Genomic DNA, 23,630 nt, shown 5'->3' with positions numbered 1-23,630 from the left:
TATTAATATATATGTAGGTTTTGTTTCTGAAGTTGAACTGTGGTAGGTTTCTGTAGCTCTTTTTAGCATATGAAGTTGTTTAATTCTAATATTTTTCAGAAGTTATCTACCTAGGTGCATTGCGGGGCATTTTGTACTAAGTAAGACACCGTAACACCTCAGTCTAAGGAACACGGCAGGGACTTTACAGCAGAACCTAGACTCGGGATTGAAAACCTGGACTTCCCCCACAGCAAATAGTGAACTAAGCATCTCAGAAAACGAAAGTTAATGCTTCCATGATCATAAAAGATAATTAAAGAGAAAACAAACAAAAACCCCAAACACATGACAAAAAAGCCTTAAAATTGTGGTCTGGCTTAATTTACGGTTTTCTTCATGCCTGCAGTGGGAATGCAAGGAAGATTCATCAGTCTGTTGAGGTTCCTCTGTATCTCACCCTGAAGGCAGGGCAAGACTAATATTCTTGATTAGACTTTAACCAGTACCGTATCCTTTTTGGTGAAAATGGTGATGAAGAGAATGGTACTGTCTATTATTCACAAAGAAGTTTGGCATCAAGGCAGACATCAGTTCTTGGCCTTCCTTATCTTGTGGAATTCCAAAATTTTATGTCCCCCAAGCCAGCAAAATACCTTCATCATGAAGTTATCATAATGCATTTTACTCTATGTCTCTGGACAAGCATTTACAAAACTAGTGGGGCTAGAGAAGCTAGCCAAAGTATGTGTGTCTGTAGTGAAGACAGCCCACTGGGAGTCAGGGGCTCTGCTTATTGTTTTATTTGTACATTTAGATGCTGCAAGAGTTAGGTGCCTATTTTTATAGACAAAATTTCTCCCAGCTTCTGCCCTATTTACAGGAAATCTGCTGTCTGAACAGGAGACAGCAGTAGCTGGTTAGCATTTCCTTTTGAAGCAGCAGCATGAGAAAATGAGGTGCTTTGAAACAATCTGTTGACAGTAAAAGAATAAAGATTTAGGCTTTTGACACTGTCTCCCATAACGTACTCATGAGCACGCTCAGGAATTGTGGAGTGGAAGAAAGGAGAGTGAGATGGATTAAGAACAGGCTACACAATAGAGCCCAGAGTGTAATGATCAATGGTGCAGAGTCCAGCTGGAGACTTGTAACTAGTGGAGTCCCCCAGGGATCAGTGCTGGGTCCTGTCCTGTTCAAGGTCTTCATCAATGACCTGGATGAGGGAACAAAACTGGGAGGATTGACTGGTTCATTGGAAGGCTGTGTGGCCATTCAGCAATATTTGAACAGGCTGGAGAGCTGGGCAAAGAGGAACCTAATGAGGTTCAACAAGAATAAATGTAGAGTCCTGCACTTGGGAAGGAACAACAAAATGTACCAGTAAAGGTTAGGAGCTGACCTGCTAGAAAGCAGCTCTTTGGAGAAGGACTTTGGAGTCCTGGTGGACAACAAGTTATCCACAGGACAGCAATGTGCCCTTGTGACCAAGAAGGGAAATGGTATCCTGGGGTGCATTAAGAAGAGTGCGCCCAGAAGATTGAGGGAGGCTTTCCTTCCCTTCTACTCTGCCCTACTGAGACCTCATCTGGAGTACTGTATCCAGTTCTGGGCTCACCAGTTCAAGAGGGACAGGGATTTACTTGAGAGAGTTCAATGGAGGGGTATGAGGATGATTAAGGGACTGGAACATGTGTCTTATGAGGAAGGGCTGAGAGACCTGGGGCTGTTTGGCCTGGAGAAGAAAAGACTGTGAGGAAATCTTATTAAAGTATATAAATATTTAAAGGATGGGTGTCAAGAAGGAAGGGCCAATCTCTTCTTAGTCGTGCCCTGTGTGTGATAGGACAAGGGGCAATGGATGCAAGCTAGAGCACAATAAACACCTCAACATGAGGAAGAACTTCTTTACTGTAATGTTTACAGAACACTGGTACAGGCTGCTCAGACAGGTTGTGGAGTCTCCTTCTCTAGAGATTTTCAAGACCTGTCTGGATGTGTTTCTGTGTGACCTGGCCTAGGTTCTGTGACATTTCTGGTGCAGCAAGGGGGTTGGACTCAATCTCCAGAAGTCCCATCAGACCTCTAACATTCTGTGATTTAGAGAAGACATAGTCATGACCACATTCCTCTTTGTTTCTGTTCTCATCCCCACTCCCAGCACAATTCCTTCTGGTCCACCCAGAGGAACTACTGTCCCAGTTCTTACTTTCATGCCCATTCCCTCCACAGATATTGGGTTCTTAACACAGATTCATTTCACGACTGTGTTCTGGTTAGCATAATCTTGTTCACTTTCACAATGCACATTATGCTAGTACCGTAACTTCATGATCTATACCCTTGACATAACTCTCTAAATGTCTGTGAAATCAATCTTTATTTGTAAGTAGTAATGAATATATTTTTAAAGGCAACCCCCTTGTATTTCAGGGAATTTTATTGTATTTGTCAGTTATCATTGTTCTCAATAGGAACACTATGAAAAATGCTTATTCTAACCTTTCCTTGCTCAGAATTCAAGCTTATTTTAGAGGACAAACTAATACATTAAAAAACCCCAAAACAAACAACAAAACAACAACAACAAAACCAAACCAAAACAAAACCAGTATGCATTTCATTTTAACAACAGCTATTATTTTAGTGTCAATTTTAGATGAAGCTGTCAGCACATTGTTTCAAAAAGTGTTGTGGTTTGGGCATACACTCCCGGAAAAGCTTAGCTGGTTGCTACTCCAGCTCAAGACATCTGGCTGCAGAAGAAACCTCAACATTTAGATTGAACTAAGAAATCTCTGTTTTGTTTCAAAGCTCTTCTTCCACCATAAAGTTTATAAAAATAAACTTTACAAAAACTGAACTTAGGATGCCACCATCAAAGATTAAACAGAACTATGAGTTCTGCTTGGAGCCCTGCTATATCAATCAGCCTAAATAATGCATTTTGTATAAATGACCTATTCTTAAAAGTCTAGAGAAACAATGAAGGTTAGGCTCAAAGTACACTAACCATTTCTTAAAATACAGAGCAAACCTACAGTATGTTCAGTGTACTCATTAAGTGATCACTTCTTGATATCATCCTGAAGCACAGACTGTCTTATTTTTTGTTGCCTTGAAATACTGTTAGGACAAATACTTTTTATTTATGTTCATAAATAGAAACCAACATTTCAAAATAAAACTTAAGTCTGTACATTGTTCTTTGATTTCAAGATGACTGAAGGCATAACAAATGTCCTGTAATGAAAGTATTTTTATAGTGGTTGAATGTCAGTATTCAGTATGTTAAAGTTCATTATAATGCTGAGCATACTAGGAAATGTATGTTTGTAATGTTTATGGCTGATAATGCCATCAGAGTAAGTTCTGGTTTATTGCCACACACACAGCAAGAGGAAGATGACACTTCTAAATAAAATGAAAGTGTTTTCATATTTCTCTTTACTGCTTTTCTGCATGGCAGAAACAAACACTTCAACTTATGAAGGTTGAACATAAAAATTTAGTGCAGTACTCACATAAATATTGTGATTCATAGAATATCTGTAGTCTATAATAGCTAGTGCAGCATAAGAATCTGAAGGATTTCACCTTATCTTCTGTTCATTCACATATGGGGAGTTGGAACTATATCCCTACTGGGCAGCTGCTCAGAGAAGCATTAGGTAATTTGACAACATGCTGGAGTGTAGGGCGTTATTCTAATTGATACATGGAAAGGAGACATGAAAGAACTCTTAGTAACAGAAAAATAAAAACAAAATTTAAAAAAGCGTATCCAGGGTACCTCTACGCATTTCTTATCACAGAAAAAAGTCCTCAGCTTTGATAGTTTAAGAGTTTTCCAGTTGCATTTGGGTGGTTCTGTATCTTACAACAACATATCACAAAGTAAATGCATAATGGAATGCTCCCAGGATTCCCTGCTATGCACTGGATAGCTTTAAATCATGGCATGCCTTGATCAAAGGGCCTCATGCAGAAGTACAAGGAGTAAAACCAAGTTCCCAAAGTTTAGGTTGAGAGTTGTGCCAAACCTCCGGTGTCCTACCTGCAGGTCCAGGAGGGTTTTGTTACCTGGTCACCACACTGGGGTAGGGCTGTTTTCAGTTCTCTCAAGCTAGCGAAATAACTTCTCTCTCAATGCCAGAGTTCCAGTGCTGCCCATTGCATTACAATAACATAAAGAAGTGATCATGGTAAATGCTAAACTTCAAGTTTTGCCTTTTTTTTTTTTTTTTTTTTAGTAGACAAGCCATGGATAGACATAGAAAGGAGTTCATATGTTAGTTATTAGTAGCAATTACTGATTAATATATACTTTTAAAATAAAGAAAAAGAAATTAAAACCACTTGTCTGTAAAAGAAGACCCCAACAACATATCAACATATCATGGGATATAGGCTTCTCTATAATTAGGCTCAGAAATATAGTTTGAAAGAACTGGGGTGTTATTCCTCTCAAAGGAAATTATTTCTGAGGATTTGAAGACCTGGCTTTAATATGCTTTGTTAGATACTGCACATCCTTAAAGTCCTGTTACAGCTAGAATGGAGTCCAAATAATCTGTATCCTTTTGCTGCAGACAGATGTAAATAATCTGTCCCAAATGATGGGTGTGTTGCATACCACTTAAGGGAATAAAGTCTGGAAGAAAACAAATATGGGTGTGAAAAGTGCACTTTTCTGTCTGAAGACTAAAAGGTAGAGGACCTTCCTCTGCAACTGAAGTTCTCAGACACTGAAAAAACAACTTCATGCTGGACAGTTTCTACCATACATTTTATTTATACTCCTTATCAATTTCTTAAGAACCAAGAATTAATGAGAGCTAAAGGGAACAGCTGGCTGCCTCCAAGTCCTCTGTGGCCAGAGAGCAGGCAGGTGTTCACTTTCCAGGCTGCAGCAGTGGTACAGGATTGCCTGATGTGGGTAACAGCTGCACAAGGGTGTGGGAAGAAGCCTGCATGAGGAGCTCTGGCTACCAGCTCAGATTACTTGCCAACATATTTTTGTCAGTCCTGATTAATGTCTGGCGTAGGATGCTTTGGAGAGAGATAAGCAGGGAAATCCCACAAAATTGGAAATAACCTTGTTCAGAATAAGTGGTTTTTTTGTTGTTGTTGTTGTTTTATCTGTAAGAAATGAGGTCAGAATATGCCAATGACCTCCTTCCTGCTCTGCCATGTAATCTGCCTTAGGTGTCCTACATTACCAGTCCTTATCTTCAGATCTCATGAGAAGCAGCTCACTGCTACGAGCAGGGGGTGAGATGCATATATTTTGCTTTGGGCACAGTGTGTTCCTGTGCACGCAGCAAATATTCTTCAATGTGTGTTTTGGCTAGGTTGGCACTGCAAGACTATCAGTGTGTAGCAGGATGCTCTGTCTCTCAATATGCCTACCTCAGTTTCCCTCTATCACTCAGTTACTTTTGTTTCTCAGTTTTGCAGGCCCAGGCCTGGAGTGGAATGATTCCCATGAGAAAGGAAAGGACTTAGCAAGCTCTGAGCCCATAACAACCTTGAAAGGTATAGAGACAGCCAAGTTGATGTTCATAACACCAGATGCTATCCAGAACATGGAGCCTGGCCTAGGCACAACCAGGCCTGAAATGGAGAATAACTAAGAACGAACAAATAAATGAAAGAGTATGCTTGGTGAGAATAGGGCCTTCATGGTTTTTCCACTCTTTCCCTTTTATTCTCAAAATGAGAGATCTTGGAGGTATGGAAAAATGTTTAAATGACAGCAGTCAATCCAGTCTATTCTATAAAAGCCTCGTCCCATCTTTGATCGGGAGACTCCCGTACACTTTCCCAGCAGAAAGGTCTGTGCCAGACCTTCTCCTCTCCGGCAAGGATGCCTGCCAGAGATGTTAGTTCTCAAGAATTAAGACACACCCAGGAACACCCAGCTGCAGCCGGGAAATGGTGAGAGATACTAATTCCTTTATTGTCTATATTAGTGCACTTACTATTAAGCAATTGCTCATAGATAAATTTTAAGTTTTAAGACTCTAGAATCCTTCTTAAGTTGATAATTAATATTCTAGGCCTAGTATAATACTTAGCAATAAGTAAGTTGCCAACATTTTAATGGTTACCCTTTCTTGTTTGATCTAACTATTAGTAGCATATTTTATTGTTAAGATTATTATTTTTTTTTTGCATTCTAACCTTAGTTTATGTTCCAATCTCCCAATTTCCCCACAATTTGACTGTGCTTGTGCCTTCTAAGCGGTTAAGACCGCAGAGTTATTTTCAATAAATCTCACTCAGTGCGTATACATTTCATCTATTATCTCACCCCATTTGGGACAGTCTGTGTTTGTTTCTTCTAAGGGTTAAAATTCCAGTGCCATGTGAAATAGCCCTCAATCGGTGCATATATGTCTTGCCTGCCATTCCATCCCATTCAGGATACGGTGCTGTGGATTTTGTTTTCCTAGCTGAGGAAAGTGGGAGCAAGGCAACATGATTTAAACCATCTGCTCAGAGCAAAGGCAATTATTTCCTTCTCTCCTACTCAGTCCTTCATGGCTGTGAAAACCTACTAAAGAAACCTCTAGCTTTGCCCATTGCCACCTGCGCTTCTCCCACAGGAACCCCATCTTCCTCTATTTCTGTCTTCAGCATCAGGGAGTTCCAATATGTTTAGCCTCTTGCAACTGCCTCAAGAACACAGGAGAAAAAAAATCCCTCAAAGATCAGGTGACAAAGAAGAAGGATGGGATCAGAAAAAAGCAGAAGATCTGCCCAGAAGGGTCCCTGTTCCAACTCTGCCATATATTTGCCAGAACAAATCTGCAGCTGTGCAGTTTTGCAGTTTTTTTCAGCAACAGTCACAGTTTTAAACATTATCAACAATATCTGGTGAACACATGCTCTGGAAAAATTTAACCATCACAACAGCTTCAGTTGTGCACCTTTCCTAGCAAACTGTCCTGTAAACCAGAATTTTTCCTGTGAACAGGAGGAATATTAGTTGGCTTGAAGGCATCTACTCAAGGAAAAATTGTGATGGCTATTCTGAGGGCTGTGTCTAACAGTCTATAGACTCAAAACTTTGGCTTTTTTAGACATTTACAGTTTACAGTGTAATTTCACAGGCTAAAAAAAATCTGGTTGCATAAAGCTAAAATAAAGCTGGTTGAAACACTTCAAACTCTAATTACCTAACTATCGCACAATTTTCTGTGACTAATAGCTAAAATAAGACCAGACAAGTCCTTAGGCCTTATATAGCTAAGTTAGTACAAAGTTCTGGTCCATTAACAGCAGCGAGAACAGCTCAATTACTGCAGAGCTACACAAAAGTGAACCTTCTTCTACTATGGCAACAAATGCCTCACCAAGTGTTGGACTTTAAAGCAAATACTAATAACTGTGGATTCCAGTATCTGAAGGTAACTTTATCAAAACTGTGCAAAGCATGACACATAACTTCACTCTCATAGCTTATTTCAAGAAAGTATAAGTCATGGCAGCTGCTTTACAGATAAATAATATTAATTCTAATTTTTCTATATTAATGTTTCTATTAATTTCAATTTTTCCCAAGAAAGTCATACAACAGTGTTGTAAGGTTTAGTTAGCTAGGTGTCCTGGTTTGAGCCAGGATGAAGACAATTTTCCTTCTACTGATTTTTTTTCCTTCAGTAAGCTTTCTTTTAACTATTACTGGAGTATTCCAACTAAGACTGATAAAGGTTGGATGTTTTCCTAGCTGCTGGATCTCCAAGGTCACACCTTTATTCTGTTGGCTCAGACACTACAGGGAGATCTATGGGGCTGAATTAGACAGACAGCAAAATTGGCCAGAGATCTTCCATTACATATATCTACGTAAGCTCAGAGGAAGGTCAGAGATCACAGAAGACAACTTCCTTCATGCTTCTTCTTCCCTTCTCTTCCGTCCATGCCCAGCTTCTGGGGAGGATTCTGTGCATCTGTCACTGTCAACGCCCAGGCTTGAGCTCTCCTGACCCTCATCACTCTGTGCTTTCTCCAGCAGCTCCAGGATTTTTTGGGACTGTTTGCAGCTCAGGAGATGCTGTGGGAGTTGCTGGGGGTGGGGGGAGGCAAGAGGTTTTTGCACATATCTGAACATATTTGTATATAATTGTATATATTTTCTTATATCATTAGTGTTTAATTAAAGCTGTGTAGTTTAGTTTTAAATCCATCCAAGTCTCTCTCTTTTTCTCTCTCTCCTTCCCTACCTGGGTGGGAGTGGGAGGGGATTGAGAGCATTGTTGTCGGACCTGAGTCAAACAGTGACATTAGTATTTTTGCAACGCAGAAGTTTTGTTTCATGCAACTAATAGGCTGCGCTAAAGACTTTACAGCATTTATAATACCACAAACACCAAGCTTGTCTTTTCTTTTGGTGCAGTGTGCTAGCTTAAAACATATCCTCTCCTGAGCTAATTAAGGAAGTGTATTAAGACCAAATAATTAATTATTGAATTCACTTCTTCTTAGCTAAAGGGCCTGATTTCTCATTGTGCTGAATCTTTGGAGCTGGTTTAGAAGATGATGGTGAAAATACTAGCAAAAAGATGGCACCAAAAGTTGCTGTGATTACCAACATGGGTCAACCTATGGAGCTAAACACTTCCTTGAAATCTCAGTATATGGGCCCAGAAAATGAGTATGTATTAGCTAGTGTGTAAATAACTCTGATTTCATGCTTCAAAATTGAGTGAAAAGGGCAGCGAAGATCCTGAACAATTCTCTGTGAAAAAAAAAGTAACAAATAACTTAGTTTGGATCATCAATATGTAGTTTATGAGATCTTGAATAACCAATTGCCTCTACATTCACAGGGAACACCAAAGAGATTATCAGTAGGAAAAAAGAAAACTTGAGCTCTTCAGTAATATAACCCTTAGTCTTATGAGATATTTCTGTTATACTAGAATACCTCAGTAGTGCCAATAAAAACCCCCAATAATCTAATGCTTTTGTCAGCTGTGTGTTTTATTTTGCATGGTTATTTTGTTAACAGTCACTGATAACTGGCAGATTGAAAAATAAGGAAGGGGGAAACTTCCTAAAAATGCGTAATGCCTGAATGTTCTGTCAGGTAATGTTTGTTTAAATGTGAAATGCTGAAGTATTTTCTCATACATCGTTTTCCCAGACAGCCTAACAAGGTACAAAATAACAGCAGGAGCTAAATGCTAAGTTGTAATCTGAAAATAATAAAAAAAAATATTTCCCTATCTCCCCAAAGAAGAACCCTGTATTTCATATCAAATTACAGACAGTTTTCAACCTCATAAGACTAAATAAAATATCAATCTAACCAAAACAGGTTTTAAAAAGCAGTTTTCCAATGTTGTTGAAATGATTGTTATTAATCACTTCCTTGAAAAACCAATTTACCATGTAGAAAGATGACTCTTCTGAAAGCTCCCCACCGAGCTCAGGGCCCTCATGATTGACCTAGGGGGATTCTATCACACATGCTCTGGAAGAAGCAGAGACTCCTGTGTTCAGTATTTCAGTTAATCAGTCAGATTGCTCATAAGCAGAGTCAGTGGCATATCCATTTACTGTAGCTCACTCAAATGAATTTGTCATCAGCTGAAATCCCAACATCTGGTGCTGTCATGGAAAACAGTCCCTTCTTTCATCGGCAGGCTCATGTCAGATATCCCCACTGCCTGACCCTCCACAGACTCTACCCAGAATACAGCTCTTAATTTAGGACTAAAAAAAATGTCTTGACCTATCAAACTGCAACTGAATACTCTGAAATTAATATCCCCCTGAAAAAAACAGCATGAAAACAATATACGCACATAAGTTGACTTAAGCAGAAGCCATTACAAAATGTTGTATTGACTATATCTTCAATCATCTTTGTTTGCAGTAATTTAAGAAACAAAAACACTCTAAATCTTTAGATGACTAAAATCTTTTAGTACTTATTTAAGTATGCAAATGACCCTATAGATATTTTTTTTACTGTCAGTTGCCAGCATGCTATTGTAATAGATGATTCCAAGCGTACAAAGGCACAGTGCTACATATAATACTGCATTAAAGTTCCAAAGCAGTGTATATATCATTTGACCCAAACAGCCACTGAATGTTAAGCATCTACAGAAACCCAGGGAGTGAGTTTCTAAGTATCACTTAAAGTTTCACTTCTGCAGTCAACTTTGTACAGGCTTTTCTTTTAATCAAGTCCTACTGGGTCTACCATTGTGTAATATGCTGACAAGAAAACCTTAAATGATACCAGTTCTCCAGCATTCAGGGCAGCACGATTAGTCACTACCAGATAATATTTAAAATTGAGTTTTCATATCTACAGAAGCTATAGTAGCTTGTTTGTGCCTGCAAGAATTCAGGCAACTTTCCTTTTAAAAATACATACTATGATAATTTGTATTTAACTCAAAAGTTCCAGACCTCATTTGAAATAGCTATGTTTTCTAGAAATCTCATGTAGATAACAATAATCAGTGAAGTAAACGGCTTTTTATCTGATCTCATTAACTGATCTTGTAACAGCAATCTTGTAACAGTCTTGTAACAATTACATCCAAGAAAACAAATTATTTTTGCTAACAGACTACCTACAGGAGTTTATCCATTCTTTTCAAGACATTGTCCCCCTTTCCCTTCAGCTCTCACAAATCAGTGATTTGTTCCAGTTTTAATGCTCTTAGCAAAGAGGTCTGGCTCCATTTTGAAGACTCATTCTTTGCCTTAGTTTTAACATATTTTTCTTCTCAGTATACTAATCATCACAGGTGTGAGTGCTGAAAAGCTGAAAAGTTACAATTACTTATCCAAACTGCTTCTTGTTATGATTAAATCTTGCTTATTTTATGAATACACTTCCCTGTCAGAGAAGGATATTTACTCACAGCACTGCACTCTTGAGACTTCTAGGAACAGTCATTCTCAAGTGTGGCTTCCAAGCTCAAATTGCAAAAATTTTGAACAGACAGGCATGATGACAAGGTAAGGTTTTTTCAAGCTAAGCTGTCCCTAAGAGATTATAGGTTTTTAATAGAAACTTCAGCCCTTAGCTGAGACATAGTTGTATTTACAGCTTCATATACGAAGGAAAAATTAATTTTAAACAACTTAATTTTTCTTTGCATTTGCATCAAACTAAGATGTACACGAAGGGATTACTGAAGTTCAGATGAAGGTCATCAGTTTTCAAGTGTGGGGCAGTAACTTCCTGAAGTCATATGAATATTCCTCTGATCTTCTAAAATTCTTTTTTACTTTTATTCTCTCTGACCTACCTAAGCTGCATTTGCACGAAATCAATCTTGCTCTATTAGAAGTTTTCTAAGGATATGGGACTATTTTCTAGTCCAGTTTTTTCACACCAGGGCTACAGTTCCTTCATGTGACTATTCATTTCTATGTTAAAAAATATAAGACACCTACTCCAGTGACCCAGAAGGAGACTGTATTTTGGGTGCAGAATACTGGCTCACCACTAAGCTACTACTAGTACCTGCCAAATAGCTGATAATCAGACTGTAGATTGAAAGCCACTCATGTACCTCTTCTTATACTGCATATAAATATGTTTGAGAACATGAAATTGAGACTTGGATTTCCACTTCAAAGCTTTTATTCTTTTATCTTGTTCTTTGAGATAAACAATTTTTCTCATTTGTTAAACCAGCTGACCAGTATGATTGGTATCACAGCTTAACATAGTTTTCTATATTAGCAGTAAAATAGCCTTAATATTACTTTTTCCTGTAATTCTATTTTTTAGCAGGGAAAAATTTTCTTTTGTTTGATTTTTGTTTCTGTTTCAACATATAGTCCTACTTGCTTATACACAACATCCTAATATGCTTCTTGGTAACCTGGAAACAACATTTTTAAGCCTTTCAGAAGCTGTTGAAATGAAGACCAACAACGTTTTAACTAAAACATCTAGATTTTTCCACATTGCCTGCTGAAGGTTGTTAAATTGAGATGAGCGAAATAGCTTTTCTCAGTTGAATTGGAAAAGGCTTGTAAAATTTAGAAGGGAAAAAAATCATCAACTCCCACCAAAGCTTTCTAAATTGAACATTATAACCTTTGTGAGAGACTCATTAATTGAGGGCAAGAATATTGAAGTTCAGATTATTTCATTTTATAATGACACAAATCTTATAAAACAATTCTTAATCTCTTAATAAAAACTAATCATAGAGTTCAGAAAAAACCCTACTTTTTACGTTGTCCTAAAACTCTTCTACATAGCGTATCTGAAATAAAAAAAAAACAAACAGATGTAGCTTTGTGGTTGAGAGTTTGTCTGTTAAAATCTGATATTGTACCATACCTCTCATTTTGTCCTGTAAAGCTAGATAAGAAAGTAAAATCTAGTAATTATCATAGTAATCTCCAGCTGTAATGGTACATTAGTGTGAATAATAAAAGCTTGGCCTTTATGAACATTAATATGTTTTATTGGAAAGACTTGTTAAATACATCTGTAGTGCTGGGCCTTAAACGATTGTATCTCACTGCCTTCTTCATCCAAAGGGTTGAAAAACCTTACCATAGCTCTCCAGAGATACTCAGCCATATGAAACATGACATACATAGAAGAGAAATGCACTTCTCACAGATTTACATTGTACTGTGTAGCAGAGGTATTTTGTACTTCTATGAGATTGTGGAAGACTTCGAAGTCTTGAGTTTAGTACTGCACCTTCATAAGAATTTCAAAAGAGGTATGAAGTGATCCTGAAATGAATAAAACCTTAATTTCCCCCAAAACTTACTAAATCATACGCTAAGACTTCTGCATAAAAACTTGTTAGTCAAGGAAAGAACTAGGAATAACTGAGGCAGAAACTGCAAATCCTTTCATGTAAATCTGTGGTCTGTCTGCTGAAGAATCTTATTTCCAACTTCACCAGTTCCTTGATCAAGTCTTGTACAGTCAATTTCAAGAAAAATATTTTTAAAATAAAAATATATAACTGACATATATAAAATGTCTCTGAAATTTCACACAGAAAAAAAAGAATAACAGTAATTTAAATAAACATACAATTTTGAAGCATATTTCTAGAAGAGCTTCAATTTCTCTTAAAGAATTCAAACTACATTCATTTTTATGATCACTGAGATATAATTTTTACAGTATACTAATGAGATACTAAAAAAGATTTAATGATGATAGCCTTTCAATACAACAAACAGGATGAGAAGCAGGAGAAGGATCCTGATGAGGGGTTGTATATAATATCATTGTTGTTCACTTAGTTGGTTGATGGCACTTCACATAGACTGTGGCCCTGACAGTGACTGTGATGGCAACATTGTTAAAAGAGGAGAAAATTCCAAGAATAAGCAGAGAATTACTTTGTATGGCTCAGTAACAATAGGAATAAATGTTATGAGCTGTAGTTTATGAAGTTGAAGTTTCTCAGCTCTTTATAATGGACTCTCAGATGTAAGACAGCATTCATGTAAGACATGATTTCAGTACAACAAGCACTTGAAGGTGATCTTTCGTTCCAAGATTTGCACATTGCAGAAATTATATATCTTGACAGGATTAGAGTATCCAGCATTCCCAACAATGTTTAAGCTCAATTGAAAAGGTCATCTTTTTAGACTGAGATTTAGCTGAAAAGAACATAATTTACTCTGTAGTCACTGATGCCTTAAATTCATGCAAATATCAAATTGTTTCCAAGTTTCTTAATCACCACCCACTTGAAGCGTAATAGTCCATTCTTTGCTTGATAATTTTTAAGGCACCAGTTAAAGCAGTGCTAGAACTCTGAAAATACAGAAAGTATACCACAGTTAAGTGGTTTAAACAATGAAAAATTTGTCATTATTTGTGGATGATAACTCTACTGCTAAATATGTGAGACATAATTATATCTACAAATTAATGGGAAATAAGAATAAATACATTCCAGTTAATTATACAGTTCATATACTGCATAATACTGGGAAGTAAGCTTTAGGTGAGCCATAATCTAGTATTGCAGACACAAGTCACTGATCATTGTTATTAATTTATCAAACAAGCTTTAGGACTTTAGGAGATATTTAACTTGTCAGACATGAATACAGGGTAATGATCAGACAGTATTTAGCTATAGAAATTACCTTTATTGCTGTTTTTGTGATAATTATGATGAAATTAAGAATGTTGGAATCATCCTCATAATGATGAAATACTAACAATTTTACACAAAGTGCAAGTAGTTTTTCATTATATAGTCTTTAGTTTACAACTGTCTGATTTTGCATGTGCTCATGTTTTTGACATGGTGCAATAGTGCATCTTAATATATAAAGATTCTGCTACAATTTTTGGTGGTAAAATTGCATTATGACAAGCAAAAAGGAATTTCATTTTGTGAAATTGATTAGATTTCAGATTTCTGATTTTATATTTTAATGTTGGCTAACTGAAGCAACTTAGTGAGTTAGGCTGTCCAAAAAAGGAAAATGACAACCATATCTGAAACTGAAAACAGATTCAATATAAGTTATTAAATGAAAAATTTTATACTCAAAGATTTAACAGAATGTACACACACACTTCAGGAGTCTTGTATTCAGTCTAAAAGTATACTTTTGAATCCTAGTTGTCTGAATTTCTTAGAAGTTGCAGAATTTATAATGCTTGTTCCCAGAAGCAGCAAATAGTGATTTTGTGTATGTAAGCAGCAAATAGGACAGAATAGAGAAACCTACTATTATTGACAGTAAGTATAATCTTAAAAAAAAAGTTAATTTCAATTTATTATTTTTAAAAATGTTGATAATTTATTGAAAAAACACTAGAATTAATTAGACATATAAACATATAAAATTATATGACATCACATTTTCATATTTAGGGAAGTGAAGCTGTAGATATCTGTGTGGACTATTAAGAGAGATAACATTATCCTAAAAATTTCTGTAATATAAAGGATTCCACTTTTTTTTTTTTTTTTTTACTGGGCCATTCTTAAACAGGCAATGCTCGCGTTGCTGTGTAAGAATATACAAATCTTTATGATCTGTGAGGAACTGGACAGAACAAAGGTACAGATTCATTCTGTATGGAGAATTCTTCTGATCAGTGGCAAATTTATTTGGGAATAAGCTCTGAAGTCTTCATTCTGCTGGTTATTGCACAGAGGTAAACTTGTGTCCCAAGAAGTAGCCTGTGGCTTCACTGGAGCATGATAATCTCCCTTGTTTGAGTAACCTGCAGTATCAGCAGAATACTATGCTGATAACAAAATAGTTCTTAGCCAACCTTGTAAAATGTGTTAAGCTATGTTCTGCAAAATAAGTTGACAGTCCACAAAGGACTGTATTCCAAGTCTGAATCCCCTGTACTTGGGACTATTTAGAAATCCTACAAGACACGAATTATTTACAATTGATCTTAATATCAGCTGTAGATCTGTTAATATCTTCTACACATCTGAAGATCATAGAATCATAGAATCATAGAATCCTAGGGGTTGGAAGGGACCTCGAAAGATCATCTAGTCCAACCCCCCTGCCAGAGCAGGGTCACCTAGAGTACATCACACAGGAAGGCGTCCAGGCGGGTTTTGAATGTCTCCAGCGAAGGAGACTCCACAACCTCTCTGGGCAGCCTGTTCCAGTGCTCTGTCACTCTCACAGTAAAAAAATTTTTCCTGATATTCATCTTAAACCTCCTATGCTCCAACTTGTATCCATTACTCCTTGTCCTATCACTGGTCTTCACTGAAAAAAGCTTAACTCCATCTTCTTGACACTCACCCTTTACATATTTGTAAACATTGATGAGGTCCCCCCTCAGTCTCCTTTTCTCCAAACTAAAGAGACCCAGCTCCCTCAGCCTTTCCTCATAAGGGAGATGTATCTTCTAGGAAAGAATTTCCATCGTCTGAGTAAGACTACATGACCAGAACAGGAGGCACTACTCTGCCCCTTACTGTATTCACAGTACTCTCAAGTGAAGAAATGCTTTCTGATGTCCAGTCCAAACCTCCCCTGACACAGCTTTGAACCATTCCCATGTGTTCTATCACTGGATACTAGGGAGAAGAGATGAGCACATCTCTCTACCCTTCTCCTTCTCAGGAAGCTGTAGAGAGTAATGAGGTTGCCTCTTAGCCTCCTTTTCTCCAAACTAAACAAGCCCAAATTCCTTAGCAGCTCCTCACAAGACACACTTCCCATCCCTGGCACTAGCTTTGTTGCCCTTCCCTGGATGTATTCAAGAACCTGAATATCCTTCTTAGATGGTGAGGCCCAGAATGGAATACAGTAAGGCTGGTGATGCCACACTGGCACTGAATACAGCAGGATAATCACCTTTTTTGACCAGCTGTCATACTGTGTTTGATGTCCCCCAGGATGCAGTTTGCCCTCCTGGCTGCCAAGGGCACAGTGCTAGCTCCTTAAGCCTGCTGCCAAACAGCACCCTCGGGACCCTTTCTGGATAGCTGCTCTCCAGCCACTCTTCTCCCAGTGCCCTGCATTACTGTGTCCTAAGTGCATTTCTACTTGTTAAATTTCAGCCCGTTAATCATTGCCCACCTTATGTGCTGCTCTCCACAGAGGCATGATAACAAAGGACTGAATCTGGCCATAGCATGCCTGGCTAACAAGTGCAACAGCTATGCAATCAGTCCTGTGTTCCTTGTCAGCTACCTGGCCTATCAGATTCATGTAAGAGAACATCATGTCTTACAATTCACTCCTGAGTAAAGTACAGGCTTTCCTGCTCTGCAAACTAGAAATTTGGTCCAAAGCACCTGATTCACATACACTGGTTTTGTCATCCTTCAGAGAGTACAGGCAGGCAGGCTGTGAGCACGCAGCCCTGCAGTCCTGTCCACTTGGGAATCCCACAATTCTGCAGTGTCTCCACACTGTGGTCCAGCCATAAACCAGCTACTATCTGCAGAAAGCTAGGTTTACTTAATCATTCACATTTGCAGATTTGATTTCCCAGAGACAAAAATGAATGCGCAGGATATGTTTTCCTACTAAGTAATTTATACCTTATCGAGCAAAACCTTAGAATTTGCAACATGCTGAGGACTTTTCAGGAGTTTAACTAAGAACTGTCATTTTTCTTTTGGGACTCACTCATGTTTGCTTTCTGTTCTGAGAAAATGAAATATCACATTGTACGAAGGTTTTACTGATTTTTAGTCAGAGAACTATAATTTCTTTGATGAATATATACCTCACACACAAAAAGAGAGTAACACTGTGCTTGCCAGCTCATGTAAAATGTCAGGTTCAGGCTTCAGAATGGAGCTTGTGGCCCCTTCATTGTTCTTGGTCATACTTCTTCACTTGTTTATCAACTTAGAGTGCAGCTGATTTACTTCACATTAGGATATATGTAAAGTGCAATCATTAACAATTAAACTATGTGATCTTTTTTTTCCATTTACATCAATAGAACAAGGATTGATTTTTCTCATATTAACTTATTAATTAACAGAACAATTTAAAAACTATAGCTGCTTGAAAACAATATAAAGAATATGAATAAAAAAGTTATTTTTACTTATGTCTGAAATCTATTGAAAGCTTTCATTTGGGGTTGTCAACATACATGACTGCACAGTGGTTTTGAGTTTTGCTTTCCATTGTCCTGGCATTTAACAGGAGCCTGCAACAATTTGTGGGTTTTGTTATTTTTCCAGACAAATGCAATGCAGTACAGCATGCGGTACAGTAGAACTACTGCAGTATGAAACTACTGCTGTAAGGTACAAGAAAACTCACATCACCTTTTTTTTTTCACTCCATGATATGCCAGATATGTAAAATATTTATTCTAACACAATACCCATTCCCTTCATCAGCTGCCCAGGAAGTCAGTTGACTCGACTTTTTTGGTCATTAACATTGTATGCCAAATCAACAAAAGGAGACCAAATTATGCAGGTCTACTGCACACTTTGGTTCTGCAGTTCATTATAGTGCACACATTTTTTGACAGAAGTGAATCATCATATCAGAGTCCATATTTTAGAAACAATAGTTTATATGGTCTTAAACATAAACTAGGGTATAGGCATCTGAAAATCCCCTAGGGATTTTTGACATAGATATCTGCTATGATGTAGTCAGAGAAGCTCAGGAAACCTTTTTGATGGGTTAAAGCTCTTTAATACAGCAAAATTCTCAAAACTAATAACTAAAGACAGCGTAATCAAAGATGCATGTAGTTAATCTAAAATATACCCAGCTATTTTTTTCACATGCCAGAATATGTCAGTGTGAACAAGAATATTTTAAGATTACGTTAGTTTAGCCACTAGTCAGGGTTGACCAGCTGCATTCAAGGTGGACCTTTTGTCTGAATACTCCAAAACAAGGAACAGCCCACAAACACTGGTTGTTCATCTGGCCTTTTATCTGTCCAAGACAAAATAGTGATCCTTAGGAGAGGAGACCAGAACATGCAACACTATTGTCACAAAAATGCTCCGGCTTTTGATCAAGTTTTATAAGAAGAAAACTAAATTAAGTCAGGAATCTGCAGATGAGGATTTTTGCACTACTCCCGTGATCAGCTGAGTATCTTTCCCTGAAGGTATGAACTTCTTTTGTTACTGTACCTAGCCTAAGAATATCTCAGTGTATACTGCTCCTAGAGCCACCTCTGAACACTGGATTTGTATTGTCATAGGAATCACAGGTCCTTCAGATGTGGTGTACAGGTCTCTTCCCTTAGTGTGCCATTTTACTAAAGCATCAGCATTCTTTACGTGGACTGCCACATCCTGCAAATAAAGCTCTGCCCTGACTCTAATTTGTAACTTGATCACAGTTTTCCAGAACAAATTGCCATTCATTCAGAATCTGAAAACTTATTTTCCCTATTTTCACCACAGAGATGTCAAAAGAAGAAAGATTGTTCTAATATTTGTGATGGGAGAGGTGTTTGTGTTGCAAAGTAACAGAAAAGATGTAAAACGGAAATGAACCTAAAAGACAATGTCTTAATCGATGGGAAAACCTTTGAACTGCCACCCTGTAATTGTAACTTTTTGTTTTCCTCTTTGATTTTCAGTCCTTCCAGTTTTTAAGAAAGGGGGTGACATTTTATATTGGCAGGTACATATTGAAAGAAGGAGACTGCTGACAGAGCAGAATAGGCACATTCTGTGAACAAATTGTGTTAAGCAATGAATTTGTTTTTCTATTTTAAATTAATATACTAGAGTTTACAAATATGGTAATATTAAATGATTGAAAGAAAAAAGGCGTTTTATTTAAATCCACTGATGGTCATCAAATAAAAGGAATAAACCAGGCATTTTTTTCAGGGCAGTACTTTTATTAATGTTCAAGGCCTTCAATAAAAAAGACAGGGCCAAACTAATCTTTGTCCACCAGTTCTTGACACTCTCTACTTCTACATGTTGGACAGAGCTTCAGGTAACCTAAATCTGGACGTTACATTGGTTCCAGCAGAAACATAATGATTTATAAGCATTGAAATCCAGTATCACGTGTTTGTGAAGGATATACATCAGAGCAGAGACTGACTTGTTGATTTTCCTCCCACTTCCTTGTCCATGCCTTGCACTTTGCAGTGCTTTCTATTTTTTCATCTGTTCTTACAGATATTGTCTGCAATCACTCCTGTCCAGAAGTATAACAACTTCCAAACAAGTACATTGTTAAAAAATTAATTTAATATTTTCTTTCTAATCAGAGAAATAATGAATGATAACTTAAATAATTAAGAGCCAAAAATGCTGATATGATCTCACTGTATAAGAAGTTACTTCAGTTTTAACTATTTAATTTTAGACAGTGATACTGTAATTTGAATATGTGTAGATGTAATACTATAAGCTATAATGACTGTGATGCTCTAAATAATGACTATGAATTTTATGAGTCCTGAGTGGACTCAGTTTTTATTTCTAATCTGTATGAATGACCTGCCATCTCCATAAATCAGATAATTACTGGAGATTTATACAGATAATCTAGTGATTTATTATTGTTCTCTAAGATCTCTAGATGTAGTTTATGCCCTGATTTCAAGCATGGATGGTGTCAATGATTTGCTTGAACTAAATAATTTATCACTAGAAACAAAAACAAAGACTGACAAACTAGATGCTGTACTGTGAATAAGTAAATCTGCTAGCGGTAGATCAGAAAAAGGTCTCTATTAAGAATTCTTTCTGTGGTAAAACAATACATAAAATAAGTTCAATAAATAGTATGGAAGAGTTTATTCAATATAAATGAAAATGAATGACAGTTATCAACAAACTAGTGTTGGTTTGTGTACTGTTAATTTAGTATTACTGGTAAATCCATAGAATGGTTGATTTGTAATCAAGATTAGATAGACTCATTTCTTCAGTCAGTTGCAGAGCCGTGTCTTCAGTGATCTCAGCTTGCATCAGTTTTTAACATCCCTTTTAACTTTTCTTTGCATGAACCAGTCAATGAATCATGGTACATCCAATCCTATGTGACTTAATCAAACAAAATTTCTGTGAACATCAAACTTCAACTCTGTGGAGGAAAAGAGTGGATATTTCATTAACTGATTTATAAAAGGATTTATAAATGCCTTTGTAACATTGTGAAACCAGTCACTTGCCTCAAGAGGAGAAATTTTGCATATTTATACCTTTGCATAAGAGGCTTTAGTATTTAATATTTTAGAGTAATTTGTTCTTTTCCTTACCTCTGAAGAATTTAATTTCTTAAAGGTATATATTGCGGATTTAATTTGACATTTTAGAAAAAAAATGCAATACTCTACAATTCTTGGTCATCTTATAAATAAGGGAAACATTTCACAAATTTTATTTCTTTTTGTACAAATATATATGTAGTTTTTTTGGTGCCTTCTGTAGTTTGGTTCATCTTTAACATAAAGCCACAAATAGCAAAACCAGTGAAAATGAAACATCACAGGCTTCGCATTGTGCTAATAGTCAGAGAAAGTATTCACTTTACTGTGTTGCCTTAATCTGCTGAATTATTTGATGCCATATCCTGAGCTGCTATAGTTGCTAGCTAAAACAAATAGCAATATGTACTTCCAGGTGCCACACCCATACCTTCCCTTTAGTACACATTCTGTATAAGGTTTTAATTCCTTTCTTAAGATTATGAACAAATGTTGGTAGAATTCTAGTTCTGAGAAGTAAGTTTTGTCAGCACACATATATTCATACCTCTAGGAAAAAGCATTATTTAATTTGACAAGTTTGAAAATGCTATATAAATTTTGTCCATATGCAGAGGGTCTGCTCAGTGACTTAGTATTACTTACATCCAAAATAACTACTATTTTGACTAGAGCAAGTGACACCAGATATAAAAAAGTAGTACTGAAAAATCTATTGCTCTTTTCTAACCACCCAGAGCAGTTTTTCCTTGGCCTAATTTTCATCTCATTCTCAGATTTATAGATTTTGCTGCTATTTAAAGCACTGCTACTTTGCACTCAACCAATTCATGACTACTGAATGGAATGGTATTAAAGCATAGCTGACAGTAAGAAACATTTTGAGATGGAACTGGACACATTAACATTCTATTTCCAGCTGTTTCTTTAATCAAGATAACTACTATAGGACTAGTGTATAAGGTCCAATGGGACATATTATATCTCACTGTGCTTAAAACAGCTGTATGTTATTTCATAATAACAAAAGTACATTCTTTGCAATCACTACATTCTTCTCAACCACTGTATCCTGACTAATACAATGAATAAAGAATCTATCTTAGTTTCCTGATAACATCTAAAATTATGTGCAATCAATGTTTGAATATTTATACTGTATATATTTTCTTGTCTGTTTTTTATACCAATATTTATACATGGATAATATTAGTAATGTAAAACAAAATATTAATTTGAATTTTTTTTCTGTTGTGCTGCTAGTTGCAGCATTTTTAATGACAACCAAGCTGCTTCAGACAACTATTTTATTGTTTCATTATTAAGGTAAAAATCATACATGCATATGAATCACTAACAGAAAAGTTCCCTTTGCCTACATTTAATTGCTGAATGTGCAGAACCGTGTATTTGACAAGTCCAGCTTCTGCCTCAGCATGTATATAATATTTCATTTTCACTAAATACCCCTGAAAAGATGCAGAGCTAAATCTCCTAACTCCCCCTTGATTGTTTTAGATGAATCAGACCTGTTATGATACAGTACACACCCACACACTCACATGCTTCTTAGCTATCTTCACAGGATAGCAAGAATTAAATTAAAAACTCACTTGGGCACCTTACACAATGGGAACAGTGAAAGCTGCCTTTCTTGCACTTATTTCCAGAGTGATATTTCACTCTTACACATTTTCAGCTCTCCAAGCATTTTAAAAACTCAATATGAGCCTATGAAAAGTGAAATGAAAATCACACTATACTTGCTCCAAATCTGGTAAGTTATTCTTTAGAAGCAGAGAATACCTTCCTGGGGAATAAAGACTAAAGTTTCCAATTTACGTTCACACATTTGTGGTAGGTTGGCCTTGACTGGCTGTAGATTCTCATCCAGCCCCTCTCCCATTCTCCCTCCTTGACAGGATGGGGGGGAAAATAAAATGGATAAAGCATGTGGGTCAATATGAAGACAAGGAGATAAGTTAGCAATTACTGCCATAGGCAAAACAGACTCAACTTGTTTAAATTAATTTGTTGCCATTAGAGTAGGATTATGAGCTACCAAAAACTAGGAGAAAACAAAACAATATGAAACCAAAACCAAAGTATTTTCCCAACCACCCCCTTCTTTGCAGGTTCAGCTTCATTCCTTCATTCCCAACTCCTCTACCTTCTCCCACCTCGAGAAGCACTGAGGGATGGGAATGGGGATCGCAATCAGTTGATAACGTCTTGTGCCTGCCACTCCTCCCTCTTCACACTGTTAGCCTGCTAGAGCATGGGTCTCTCTCACAGCACAGTCTTTCAGGAACAGACTGCTCCAGCATGGATCATCCACAGGCTATATCTCCTAACAGGAACCTACTCCACCATGGTCCTCCATGGGCTGCAGAAGGTTTCACAGGCCGCAGATGAATTTATGCTGTCACCTAGAGGACCTTCTCCCTCTCCTTCAGTGACCTTGGAGTCTACAGGGCTGTTTCTCCCGGTCTCTGTCAGGCATTTTTACCCTCACTTAAGTTTGTTTTTGAAGAAGTACCACCATTGTGACTGATGGACTGTCATGGTTTGAACCAGGATAGAACCAATTTTCTTTCCATGAATTTTACTTTTGAGTTAAGTTTCTTCTAAGTAGATGCACTTGCTGAAATGAAAGCATATTTTCTAGCTAGTGCCTGCTTCTGGGACTGATGATGTTTATAGCTACTGCTGGAGAATGGTATGCAGAACCAAGGCCACTGCTTGGTTCTGCTAAACTTCTTATTCTCCAGAAATTAAAGGGAGAAAAGGGGTCATACCCGAAACCCTTCTGTGAGGAGGAGCAGACCAGACAGGTGACCAGAATTGACCAAATGAAGTATTCCATCCCATATGCATCATACTCAGTATAAAACTAAGGGATCCCAAAGGTCACTCCATCTGTGGGAGGATTCCCTCTGTTCATCTGGCTTTGATCCCAATCCTTGTGTTCCTGTATCTGTGTGTTTTGGCATCCAGCTCCCAT

The sequence above is a fragment of the Apus apus genome, chromosome 1 (assembly GCF_020740795.1).
Source record: "Apus apus isolate bApuApu2 chromosome 1, bApuApu2.pri.cur, whole genome shotgun sequence".
Taxonomy (NCBI): domain Eukaryota; kingdom Metazoa; phylum Chordata; class Aves; order Apodiformes; family Apodidae; genus Apus; species Apus apus.
The sequence above is the reverse complement of the archived record's forward strand: the minus strand, read 5'-3'. Positions refer to the sequence as shown.